Source organism: Macrotis lagotis, chromosome 7 (genome assembly GCF_037893015.1).
Source record: "Macrotis lagotis isolate mMagLag1 chromosome 7, bilby.v1.9.chrom.fasta, whole genome shotgun sequence".
Lineage (NCBI taxonomy): Eukaryota > Metazoa > Chordata > Mammalia > Peramelemorphia > Peramelidae > Macrotis > Macrotis lagotis.
Window position 1 is genome coordinate 103,325,789 of NC_133664.1, and position 13,920 is coordinate 103,339,708.

A 13,920-nucleotide genomic window follows, 5' to 3' on the forward strand; every position below is an offset into this window, starting at 1 on the left:
TCTATCAAGAAACCATTAATCATTATTCCTCACAATTGACAATTTGAACCAATTCTGAATCCATACTTTTCTGTTTTTGCTATAAGAACACCAGAGTACAGCATTTCTGAAAGGCTTTACCAGTATCTACATTTAATCTTTCCCTAGATGCAATTAAGAGATGCAATGGATAGAATATTGTGCATGGAAAAGGAACACCTGAGTTCAAATCCAGACATTTGGTAGCTGTGTGACACAGGGGAAATCATTGACTATCCAACTCTTTGTCTAAGTTTCATCAACTATGAAATGGGAATAACAGCAACACCTCCTGGGATTGCTGTGAAGATCAAATGGAATGCTATCTGTTTTGCTCTTAACACAGTGCATATCACTTAGTAGACATTTAATAAATGTTTGTTCCATCTGCTCCTAGAATACCTTGTTGATTTGTGAACTTACTAATTCTATCAGAAAAAAGATATAAAGTTAATCTGGCATAATTTAGTCTTAATGAAACCACACTAGTTCTTTATAGTTATCAATATCATTTCTAGATATTCTTCATCTATATTTGTGAACATATATACTAGCATGCTTTTAATAAAATAGTCTAGAATGCCTAATAGTCTAGGAATTAAAATCAAGGTCACTGACCTAGATAGTAAGTAAACACAAAAATTTTCCTTTTTTCAAACATCAAAATAACATTAGTTCTTATTATGTCCTAAAGGAATCATTCCTGTTCTCCCCACCTTTTGTTCAAAGATCCTTGTCAATAACTCACTCAATCATCATATATTCTGGCATATTTAGTCCTTAGAAGCAAAGTTCGCCCCAGTCTAGTGACTTAAATTCATGAAGAACCCAACTACTATATCTATTTCTCTATTCAATTCTTCTCTGTCCCCTTTCCCAAAATGGACACTGAAGTTTATATGGTAATGATCCTCTGGCTCTCCTTCTAAAGAACTATAATTCATAGATGATGGACTTCAAGTAAACGTCTATCCATAGCATGCCTGTCACTTGATAATACAAAGGAAATTTATTCTTCTCAAAATGCTGAGTTTTAATTCTGTTTCATTTAAGAGAACTGTGTCTAAATTCTTTATTTTTTTAGGGTTTTTTTTGCAAGGCAGTGGGGTTAAGTGGCTTGCCCAAGGTCACACAGCTAGGTAATTATTAAGTGACTGAGGCTGGATTTGAACTCAGGTACTCATGACTCCAGGGCTGGTGCTCTATTCACTTTGCCACCTAGCTGCCCCTAAATTCTTAATACTATTCTTACCATACCCTGATACTCATCAGATTGTAAATAGAATTTTATATACTTTCCTAGAGACCTTGAGGCAGTTTGTATCTCCATAGACATCTGTGAAATACACACTAGCTACACTGGTCATCTGGTTCCTAGGGAAGTTGCACAGAATCTTGGCACATCCATTTTCATTTGACCAGCTCCAACCATGACCCCCCAGTGAATAAGCTCTCACCATTTTTTACAAATTGAATCATCATTTTGGCCAAAGTGATGTCAGAGGCATTCATGTAGTAAACTCCTAGGGAGTCCTCAAGGCTATTCATCATCTTTACTTTCATCCCAAGGACATGGAGAATTCCAGTGATGGAAAATAATATAGAACTATGTCCAAAGAGCAATAAAGCTGTCTGTACCCTTTGACCCAGCAATTCCAATTCTAGGACTATATATCCATAAGAAATTGTTAAAAATGGGAAAAGTCCCACATGTTCCAAAATATTCTTAGCAGCTCTTTTTGTAATGGCAAAGAAGTGGAAATTGAGGGGATGCCCATCAATTGAGGAATGGCTAAACAAGTTGTGGTACATGAATACTATGGAATATTATTGTTCTATAAGAAATTATGAATAGTCGGACTCTAGAGAAGTATGGAATGACTTATGGGATCTGATGCTGAGTGAAAGGAGTAGAGCCAAGAGAAAATTGCACACGTCAACATTATAAGATGGAAGCAACTCCTCTCAACAGTCCAGAGAGTTAGGACAACTGTATTTGACTGATTATGGACTATATTATTCCCAACCAGAGGAAGAAAAACAACACAAAACACACAGAAAAAAAAAACAACCCTTCCAAATCTGATGAACACTTTATAAAAATTTATCTCTAGTGTATCTCTTTCCCTTAATCCTAATTCCTTGTAACAAAAATTACTAATCTGTAAACATGTTTATCAAAATATGTATGTACAATGGTAACCTGATTATTCCCTACTGAGGCAAGGGGTAGGTGGGAAAAGAAGGTGGAGGGAAATTTTGTAATTTGGAAATATGCATGTACAAATGGATGAAAATAAAGAAATTTAAAATTAAAAAAAGAAATACATTTGTGGATTCAAAATACTAGCTTATAAACTTAATTAAAATTCAATATTTTAGAAGAGATAAAAAAAGAAAATGCCAGTGAGAGGTTTCATCGATGTGTGCACCCCTACAGGAGTTCCTAACTACTGCTGAGCCAGTCCCAGCATTGCAAAGAAACTGAGCCAGCATACAGTCTTGCAGGTAGTCTTCATGTGACCCTGCTCATAACAGGAAGCAGCAATTAAGTCTTGATCTTTCTTATTTAATAGTACTGGGAAGGCAGCTTCACCAACTAGGAGCAGTTCATAAGGGACAGTATCATAGGGGAGATTTCAACTGTTCTGTTCTGTTCTGTTCTGTTCTGGCCCTGTAGAGGGCCAGCTCCAGGAGTGATCTTCACATATTTTGGTGACTTTTTCCATCAGAGATATTATTGCTCATTGTATGGATTTGTTGGCTCTCCAGTGAACCCTGACCTGGGATAATCTGTGCCTCCAGAGGTGGTTGTAAAAGGTTTTTCTGATAGAGAAGTATGCAGATTTCTAAGAACAAATATTGTAAATTTACCCAGGAAATTGTGAAACAGGGTCTCCTTTAACTGGTCATTCCTGATATTAGTTTTTTGTTATAAAAAGTCTGAGTTTCCAAAAATAAAGTTGGTAGATTTTCACATCCCAACCTTGAGTGTTTGGGAATATTTTTCTACTCGACCTGACTCTCGGAAGTTCATGTCCAAACTTACACCAGAGCTGTCGTGGGCGATATTCAGCCCTTTTACTAGGACCTCAAAAGCATCTGTTGGAGACATCACCATGGCTTCTTTTTTTCCTGTTGTGGGGACAGAAGCAAAGTTTCAGATTGGTGATATAGCTTTAATCCTGCCCCTCCCTTCATAGATCCTGGTATACATCATTCTGTTTCTTGATGTACCAGTCTAATAATCCTATCAGTAAAGGAAATGAGGTTAATCTGACACAATCTGTTTTTAATGAAACCATACTGGCTTATTTTAGTCATCATTTCAATTCTGAGATATCTACCATTTAAATTTTCTGAACTTTCACTAATGATCCTTTTAATAAAATAATCTAGATTTAGGTGAGAGATTAAAAAGAAAATGGACTATAAAATGATATAATCTATATAATATACAAAATCCATTCACTTTCCTTTTTCTTGAAAATCAGAAAATATAATTCCACCAGTCCTCTTTCTTCAAGTACTGGAGAATTACATCAACTGCCGTCACTCTTGGTTTCCACATAGGCTCATTTGTAGGGCTAAAAGACAGTAATTAATTTCTTCTTTGACCAGGGAATTTCTTCCATTCTGTAAGTGAGAAACCTGAAGCAAGGGGACTCAGTCAAAGTTACATTTAGTCACAGATCAACCTCTTCCATTTTGTTAGTCCATGAAGGAATAGGAGAGGGAAGGGAACAATTATTTATTAAGTACCTATTGGGCATTGAGCATTGGGCCAAATACTTAACAAATAATTAAATTAATCCTTACACCAACCCTGCAAGGGAGATGCTGGTATTATTCTCATTTTATAGATGAAGAAACTAAGGTAAATGCTGACAAGTGACTAATCCAAGAAAATACAGCTATTAAGTCTCTAAGGCTAAATTTGAACTTGGATCTTTGAACTCTAAGTCTCTAAGATTGAATTTGAACTCTAAGATAGGAATTTGAACTAGACCAACAGTCTAGGAATCTAGGAAGTATGTCCAGAGAAGCTTGAGGATGAAGGAAAAGGCAATCAGTTCAGAAAGGTCTCCCACTGGGGCAGCTATGTGGCCCAGTGGATGGAGCACCAGCCCTGGAGTCAGGAGTACTTGAGTTCAAATCCAGCCTCTGACACTTAATAATTACCTAGCTGTGTGGCCTTGGGGAAGCCACTTAACCCCATTGCTTTGCAAAAACTAAAAAAAAAATGTACTAGAATTCCCCAGGAGGAGGAAGATTAGAGAAAACCACTATGCCAGATTCACTTCCCCAGAAGCATCAGAGAGGTGCACATCATATATTACCTTCTACTCCATATTTTCTCTCTCCTTAATTCCCTTCAGTCTGTTTTCTGTCCTACCTGTTCTTCTGAAACTGTGTTCTCTAAGGACATCACTGACCTAATGTTCAAATCTCCTGACCTTTACTCAGTTCTCATTCTCCCTGACCTTTCTGGAACATCTGCTGCTTTTCACCCCATAGACTCCCTGGTACTCCTACCACAGAGACAAATGAAGAGATTGAAACTGCTGCACTAATTCTTTTCTTTTTAAGGTTTGTTTTTTTTTTTGCAAGGCAAATGAGGTTAAGTGGCTTGGCCAAGGCCACACAGCTAGGTAATTATTAAGTGTCTGAGACTGGATTTGAACCCAGGTACTTCCTGACTCCAGGGCCAGTGCTTTATCCACTGAGCCACCTAGCTGCCCCTGGAATAATTCTTAAGAGATCAGAGTCCATTTCTACTCCCTTCTCCTACACTTGGTTCCACTTTACAGATGATGAATGGAGGATGAGAGGAGTTGACTTTGCTCAGACCTCAGAGTAAGGTGAGCTGTCCAGAGGAGCCTATTCACTATGATTGCCAATTAGTCACATCCCCTCATTTTTATAAATAAGAGACTTTCCCAGGGATACAAAGGCATGCGTGAGAGTCATCTTTGTGTGCTCTTCAGCCTGGAAGTCTGAGACTTGTCCCAGGAATTAGTTGAGTGACCAGGTATAGGCCAAAATGATTCTATGACACAGCTTTAAAAGGGGGGGATGTACTTCAGATTCTGAAAGGGTAGTCAATATTTGGTAGGAGCCAGAGACCCTTAGAGTAGTGGGACACATATAAATACATAGAGACCTACCCTAACAATTGTGAGTAGACCTTTTTTGTCATATTTGGGCATGTAGAGATTTTTCATTTATGTACACATCCCATTTGCAAGCCTGTAGATAACCATCTGCACCTAGTAGTAACCTTTCCTTTTCATGTAATGTCCATACCCAGAAAGCCAGGCTATTCTCCTTTGGAGAAGAAGGGAGGGAGAGGATTCTTCTGTCCAAGGCTCAGAGAAAGGAGAAAACTCACATTCCTGTCCTTCAGGTACAGCTCTAGGAACTTTTCCTGAAAAGTGACAAGGAGGAAAAGCGAGAGGAGAGATGTATACAGCAGGAGGGGGTGTGTCTGAAAGCCTCACTCCTCTCTTCTTCCTGGTCAGCTTGGCTAGGGGCCTGAGTAAGGTGGAGCTTGAGGGAAGACAGAACCTGGAAACCCAAGAGGAGCTCAGCTGAGCTCCCTGTGCCTGCGTAGGTCTAGACTTCTGATGTCGCTGAGGGACTGTGGGTTCAAGTACAGTTCTGTTTCATCAGAGGAGAAGAACAGAGAGGGAAGGGGTGAGAAAGGAGGTGAGAAGAAGAGAGGAGAGGGATTGGAGGGAGAATGAGAGGGGGGAAAGGGGGCAAAGAGAAGGGAAGAGGAAAAGGGTAGTGGTAGTGAGAGAGAGAGAGAGAAAGAGAGAGAGAGAGAGAGAGAGAGAGAGAGAGAGAGAGACAGAGAGAGAGAGAGAGACAGAGAGAGAGACAGAGAGACGAGGGGGCTGAAAGGAAAATGGAGAAGGAGAGGGAGCCAAAAAAGGGGGGGGGAGAAGGGGAGGGAAAGGGAGAGTGGAAGAGAGATTAGAATTCTAGAAATCTTAACCTTTTTAGGGGTCATGGAATGGACCCCTGATGGGCTGGAGCCAGTTAGACTTATTGCTAAATTTTTCAGTGTGAACTTTATACTTTGGAAATCAGCAACAACTAATGTTGAGTGATTGTTATTGTATTGAGTGATGCTCTAGATTTAACAAAGAGAAAATGCTAATACAGATTGCATTTAAGAATGTTTCCCCCTGAGAATTGGTTGTTAAATATTTTTCAGCACACTTAGAAAATAATGTTATTAAAAGCATAAAATAAAATATTTGAAGTACAAAAACAAATAATATTTAAGTAGTGTCAAATAGATTAGAAAAGAGCAAAAAGTTTCATGGAACTGAGGTTAGGAAACCCTGAATTAGATGCTCAATTCTGTTATTTATCACCTGAAAAATTAAACTTTTAAAAGTCTCATTAGATAGTTCTACAAAATATTAGTAATGGATTACTATTACTAATAGTAATATTTACTATACAATGTAAAGTATATACAGTATACTTTAAAAAATTTTCATGATAACTTTAATAAATTGAAAAGGAATAACAAATTATACATAAATGTTTACAGTTTCATGTAAAATCATCTTTTTCTTTCTATTCTATGTTATATAAATGCTTTTTCTATTTCTCAAATTTTGAATAAAAATGCAAAAGAAAATTTATTAAGTACTTATTATATATAAAATGCTGGAATACCAAGACAAAAATAAGGTCTGCCTTCAAGGACATTGCATGGGGGAGAAAAAAAAACATGTATATGATAAAATATGCATAGCCCCCTCCTCCATTTCAAAATAGATATAGATAGCATTTGACAGATTTGTGGCATCAGACTCAAATGGAAATTGTTGCCTGCATGTGTGCATATTGACTTAGAAAACCACAAATAAGCATTATTTATATTGTATTTTTATTTATTTTGTTAAAGATTTTCCAATTGCATTTTAATCTGATTGAGCAACACACTCTGGAGTTTTGTTAACCTCACGTTGCACACCTCTGGCAGCCATCCATGATGAGTCTTTATCTTCTGCTGGGTCTGAATGTCATTATTATGCTTAAGAAACTATCCAGGACCATCAGGTCCCATCTTACTGTCAACCTAGAAGTATAAAGACAAGTCTCTAGGCTCTTATAAGGTAAGCTGAGCTCAAGTTCTAGGCCAAGAGAAGAAGGCAAAAAGGGAGAAGGACACTAGGAAAAAATAGTCTCCTTGGCATTGATTGAACCACATTTAGTAGAAATTAAATGTAAAAGCTGAAAAGCAATCCTTGAAAAGGAGTTTCTTGTAAATATCAAAATGACCTCTATGGGTATCATTCCCTAATTTATGATTAAGTATAACTTTTTCCTTTGTGGGTCTAAATCTACTGTTCCACTTTGGATTTATGTTTGTACTTTGTTTTTTTTTTTAAACCTCCCTGAACTTAAGCTTCAAAAATAGAATTGTTTGTTACTCAGGAATCTGAGATGGGGATAGGATCAAAATTCTCAGAAGCCTTGTTCTATTGAGAAGAAAGCCGACCTCAGAATAATGAACATAGAGCAAATCATCAGAAAAAAATAAAGACCTGGAATTGATGAAAGTAGTCAGATCTTGCGACTTCAGCATAGCAATGCCTAACTACCAGCTAAGCTAGGCAAATAAGAACATTGGTATATAATTTTTTTCTCTTTTTAAAATCTTAATAGTATTTTATTTCCCCCCATTTATAAGTAAAGATAAATGATTTGATTCCAATTTTTTCTCCCCCCCCAACTCCCTCTTCAAGACAGCAGACAATCTGATATAGATGACTCTGGATGCAAGGCAATCAGGGTTAAGTGACTCAGTTAGTAAGTGGTGAGTGTCTGAGGCTGCATTGGAACTCCCATCCTTCTGTCTCCAAGGTCAGAGATATCCCCTACATCACCTAAGTGCCCCTAATATTAGTAGTATTACTGGATCAAAGGGTATGCATAGTTTGATTGCCCTTTGGGCGTAGTTCTAAATTGGTTAGATCAGATCACAACTCCACCAACAATGCATTAGTATCCCAGTTTTTCCAAATCCAATATTCATCATTTTCCTTTTTTGTCATATTAACCAATCTGTTAGGTGTGAAGTGGTATCCCAAAGTTGTTACAATTTTCATTTCTCTATTTAAAAAGTGATATAGAATCTCTTTTGGGGGAGTTAAGATAGTGGAGAGAAGTCAGGAACTTCCATAAGTTCTCTTAGGCTTCCCTTAGACACATTGCTTATCAAGACTCTAAATAAATTCTGAAGTGACAGAAACTATAAAAGAACAGAATGTAACATTTTACAGCAAGGTCTGTCTCTCTAGGGTTTGCATATGTTCATATTAGTCATATTGTAAAAAAAGAATTAGAGCTACATGAGAAAGAAAGAAAAAACCATAAAAGAAGTTTTATAAAGGGAATATAGTATGGCTTACTCTGCATTCAGACTCCAGCATTTTTTCTCTGGATGTGGATGGCACTGTCATAACACACCCAGGATTATCCTTGATCTCTGAACTGCTGAGATGAGTTGATCATATAATACTGTTGCTAATGTGTATAATATTCTCTTGGTTCTGTTCATTTCATTCAGCATCAGTTCAAGCAAGTCTTTCTAGGCTTCTCTAAAGTTCAGCTGCTTATGAGTTCCAAAACAATCATATACCATAAATTGTTCAGCCATTCCTCAATTGATGAGCATTCCCTCAATTTTCAATTCTTTGCTACTACAAAAAGAGCTGCTATAAAGATTTTTGAATCTGTGAACCTTTTTCTGCTTTTTTAAATGAATTCTTTGGGATACAGACCTTGTAGTGGTGCTGGACCAAAGGCTATGTACTGGAACTTTAGGCATACTTCCAGATTGCTCTCCATCTGCTCACTTGGGGCATTTATGCTGACTAGCCTCCATGCATGGAACACTCTACTTCTTCCCCTCAACCTCTTATCTTCTCTTGTTACCAACAATTTTCAGTTAAAGTCTCAGCCCTCTTTAATCTTTATAGCCTTAGTCTGTACATACATATATCACTTGTAACTCATTATTTAAATGCTCTTTCTCCCCTTAGCCTGGCCTCCTTGAGAGCAAAAGAGTTTTTCCTTTCTTTGTATCCACAGCACTTAATATAATATCTAGTATATGCAGAATAAATTCTTGTTGATTTGTCTAGATGTAGAATTAATCAACTTATAATTGATTCTTCTACAGAAGTGTGTAGATGTCACCAAAGACTAGAGTTAGAGGGGCTATTAGGATGAGAAATATGGAGGGAATGAGAGGGAAGGAAATGATTATATAGAAATATTTTGATATAGAATAGATGATATAGAAATATTTTGAGGTAAAGAAAAGTGTATGTTATTTTCTGGGTTCTGTCTGTCACTTCAGAATCCATTTAGAGGCTAGATTCATGATTTTCTGAGGGAAGACTAAGAGAACTTAGGGAAGTTCCTGACTTCTCGCCCTATCTTGGCTCCCCCAAAAGACTCTGTAACTTTTCATTAGAAAAATGAAAATTAAAACAATTCTGAGGTGCCACCTTACACCTGTCAGATTAATATGACAGAAGAGAAAATAATAAATGTTGAAGGGAATTTGGGAAAACTAGAACATTAATGCATTTTAGGTGGAGTCATGAATTACATATATATATATATATATATATATATATATATAATTGACATCACATTGCTTGTTTTCTCAATGAGTGGCAGAGGGAAAAAGGGAGGGGAAGAATTTGAAAATAAAAATTTTTAAATATGTTAGGGATAAATGAAATCTAGATAAAGAGATGATTTATCATGTCATTTAAACCTTACAACAACCCTGGAAAGCAGGTGCCATTATAATATCCTCAGATGAGTGAGGCAGACAGAGTTAAGGAACGTGGACAGGGTAACACAGGAAGTATTTGAGGGTCTTCCTGACTCTAATCCTAGCAGTCTATCCATTGTATTAAATAAATCATCCTAGGAACATTCAAGGATGAAAGTAGAATAAGGATGATGAAATAGAAAATGGAAAAGAGCTGTCAAGATTTCCACAGCAACCTATTTTTTTGTGACAAAACACAACCTGTGATATGTGCTACATATGAAAGTATACTGAGAAAAATGAAACAAGGAAGAATAGATAAAATATGCACAAAGAATGTCTACAGGATATGGTATAGTTTTGATAACATTGAGACAATGATTATCAAGATATCTGAAATAGTGAAGGATACCATATGCTTGGGAGAAATTATGAAAATTGCCATTTAAAAGACAATCAAGAAAATATCAAACTATGTACTTGATTTCCATCACTGCAATATCTCTGAGATGAATCTACATATTTTTGAATAGCCACCTTCAGGCACCTATGAAGAAGAAACAGGTAAACTTTCACAAATGTCATTCTATAGAAAATCATATTTTATCATCACATTACTGAAAGAGATGGTAGGGTAAAACATCAACTTAAAATTCTCCTGTAGCAGTTTCTCCTATGTATATATTGAACTAGCTTGTGCTGCCTTGAAAGATACAACATTTATAAGTATTCAATGGCTTATTTTTTATTACTTTCAAAGAAGGAATAAGAAATAGAAGCACATACTCACCAATGGTATTTACCACTGTTATACGTAGCATAGAGTCTACTTCAGAAAGTTTTCCTATAGATGATGAGATCCAAGAAGCTCCTGATTGTAGATGACATTTTGATAATTGTAATAAAACTTAGAATATTATGCTCCTGATATTTATAAACACTGAAATGAATTTGACCTAACTATTCCTTTAGGAAAAATAATGTGGATAAGGAATGCTTATTTTCTAGACAATTATATTTATTTTTTAGTTCTTCAAAGACAGATATAATTGTGTCTCCTGTTATATAGCTATACTGGTCAAATGTTGACAGCTATATGGGGCCTTTGCTTTCACAGAGATCATTCACTAAAAGAACTTAATAATTTCCCAAAGATATTTCAGGCCAGTCTTTTCCTATTTTACTCTAGGCTCAACTCTGGTTCTGTGAAGGTAGTAGATATAGGCCAGAGTAGAAAGAGGATATAGATGTGAGTAATGGAGTCCAGAAGATTTGAGTTCAAAGCTGACCTCAGATACTTCTTAGCTGAGTGGTCCTTGGCAAGTTACTTAAGTTCTCTATATATTTTTAGTTTCTTCATCTATAAAATGAAGCTCATAGTAGAACTTACTTCCTAGGGATGTTGTAGTTGTAAGGATAGAGTGAGAGATGTGTTTTGTATTCCCTAAAGTACTGTATATATATATATATATATATATATATATATATATATATATATATATGCTAGCTGTTAGTATTTTTGCGATTTTGGTTTTGCAATATGGCTATAAATCACAGATAACTAAAATCTATAAGAAGATAAAATCATTCCATTGATACAGGAGAGACATAGAGTGGATATAAACTTGCCATGGAATATGGTTAATGCAATTCAAAAGTATTTATGATATGATGATATGATATAATATGAAATATATCAAGGAGATAAAAATGACCTTAAAAGAAAATGAACTGATCATGTAAGAGCAAGGAACAAGTAGATAGCTCTTAGATCTTTATAACATCAAACTCTCTAGAGGATGGCCCCATCACATTGTGTGGACCTTTTATGGAGAAATTATGGGAGAACATGGGCAACTCTTGCATAGGAGAAAATGTGGATTAGTTTCATTATGAACCATAAGAGGACGTATCTTCAACTATAAGACCAAAGAGTTATCAAACTAGGGATGTCAGAGAATAATTTGTCAATGTCAAATCTGTTGTAATTATTCTCTTAATTCAACTCAATTCAACTCATGTCTATTGATGCCAACTAGGTTTAAGACTTTGTGGTGGGTGGATTCATTTCCTTTCAGGTTTTATCTTTATTATTCATGTCTTTGGTAAACTTTTTTTCATGGAGTATTCAGAAATCTGCTTTAGCTCAGCTCTGGTACTAATTTTGACAAATTTCAAATAGATGGGGTCCATATCTCCCACTAGATCCCACATCTTCTCCCCCTAAACAAGTTTCCCCAAGTCTCATAAGCTCTGCTTTCTTAGTAGACCCCAGAAAGTCTCCAGAACCTATTTTGGTGTTTTATTTCTCCTCCCATTTTGCTCTTTCATAATCAGGAAATATCATGAAGGTTACATTGACAGACTTGGCTGTATTTTCTTAGACATAATATTGTAAACCAGAAAAGAAGGAAGCAACAGAATATGCCAAAAGTATCCAGTTCTCTAGATCTATTAACATTAGGAATTTAAATAATGATGTAATCGAAATTCTTATGAGGGGCAAAAGATTGACAACTGTTGATTGAAAAGCATTCAAAGCAATTGGGAAGATAAATTTAAGTAACGTTAAATTAGTAACTTTATAGGAGTATAATGTATCTATAACATTATATTAGGCATTAATTAATTTTTTATTAAAATTTTTATCCTTTTGTATGGGGGGGGAATCATAAAATCAATGACTGTCCCTGGGCCATGTCCCACCTGGAAACTCACAGCCTGGCTATATTTTAACCTATTCCCCAAGCCAGGATGGAGGAGCAACTAGGTTGCATGATGGATAAGGAATCAGGAGGATGGGAATTTGAAACCAGTCTCATACCCCTGATACTTACTAGCAAGGCACTTTACTCTGCCTCACATCCAGGGTCATCTTCAGTCATCCTGATTCAGTTCTTTCCATTGGATCTAGATGGCTCTGGAAGAAAAGTGAGGCTGGTAATGTAGCACAGCATCTCCCTCACTCATATCCAAGTCATGTGCTTGTCTTGGTATCACTTCCCTGAATGGTTTTCTTTGAGAATAAAGGACAAACTTCATTAAGCCAGGATAGTCTCTGTCTACAGCAATGTAGCAAAGCTCTTTCTTTTATTCATTTTATTCAAGGATTCGAAACCCCTTTTACTACCACCTTTTTGTATCTTTTACCCTCCTCATATTAACTATAATGTTTCCTCCTCAGTTTATCTGCTTATGTGCAAGAGGTCATAGAAACTTCAGGTTGAAAAGAACCTAAAAATCATTTAATTCATCCTCATCACTATACAGATGAGAAAATGATAAGAGATTTAAATGATTTTCTTAAGTCCAAAGGATAGCAAGTGACCCAATTTCAACCCAGGTCTTCTCACTCCAAATGAAATGTCCTTTTAAATGTAAATGATTATATATGTTGAGAATTATGAAAGATATACATTATATGCCACACATAAATGTATGTTCCATCCATGCATAAACTGTCACCCAATACATAGGTGATTTATAGTTATTGTTATTCAAACATATCTCCCACAGTAGTAATAACAATAATAATACGATCTGACACTTTAGTTGACATTATAAATGGTACCATCCTTCGAAGATACCTCAGTGATATCCTTCTTCCACTCCATCCTTCAGACTACAGTTAAAATAATCATTCTTATGCTTGGATATTGTCATCATACCTCTGCTCAGAAAATTTCGATGCAAAACCCTTCATAGAAAACCTTCATAACAATTAGTTCTATACAAAAATGAAGTTGACTCTCTTGAGGTCATCAGATCAAAGCTAGATGATAATTTATTAGAAATATGGTAAAAAGAATTATCAGTTAAGTGTTGGTAGGACTAGAGGTCCCTTTACAACTCCAAGATTTCTAGGATCTAAATATATTTGCGTTTTTTGAAGAATTTTTGGTAGGAGCATGTAGAATGGACTGGAGTGATAAAACACTTATAGTAAGATCAAATAGAAAACTACTGCATGATCTGGGAAGAGTTAATGAGAAGCTGAAATATGAGGGAAGTTGTGAAGAGAGAAATTGAAATTTTTGGACACTAGATATGTGGGGTAAAAGACAGGTAGAAATACAGGATAAATG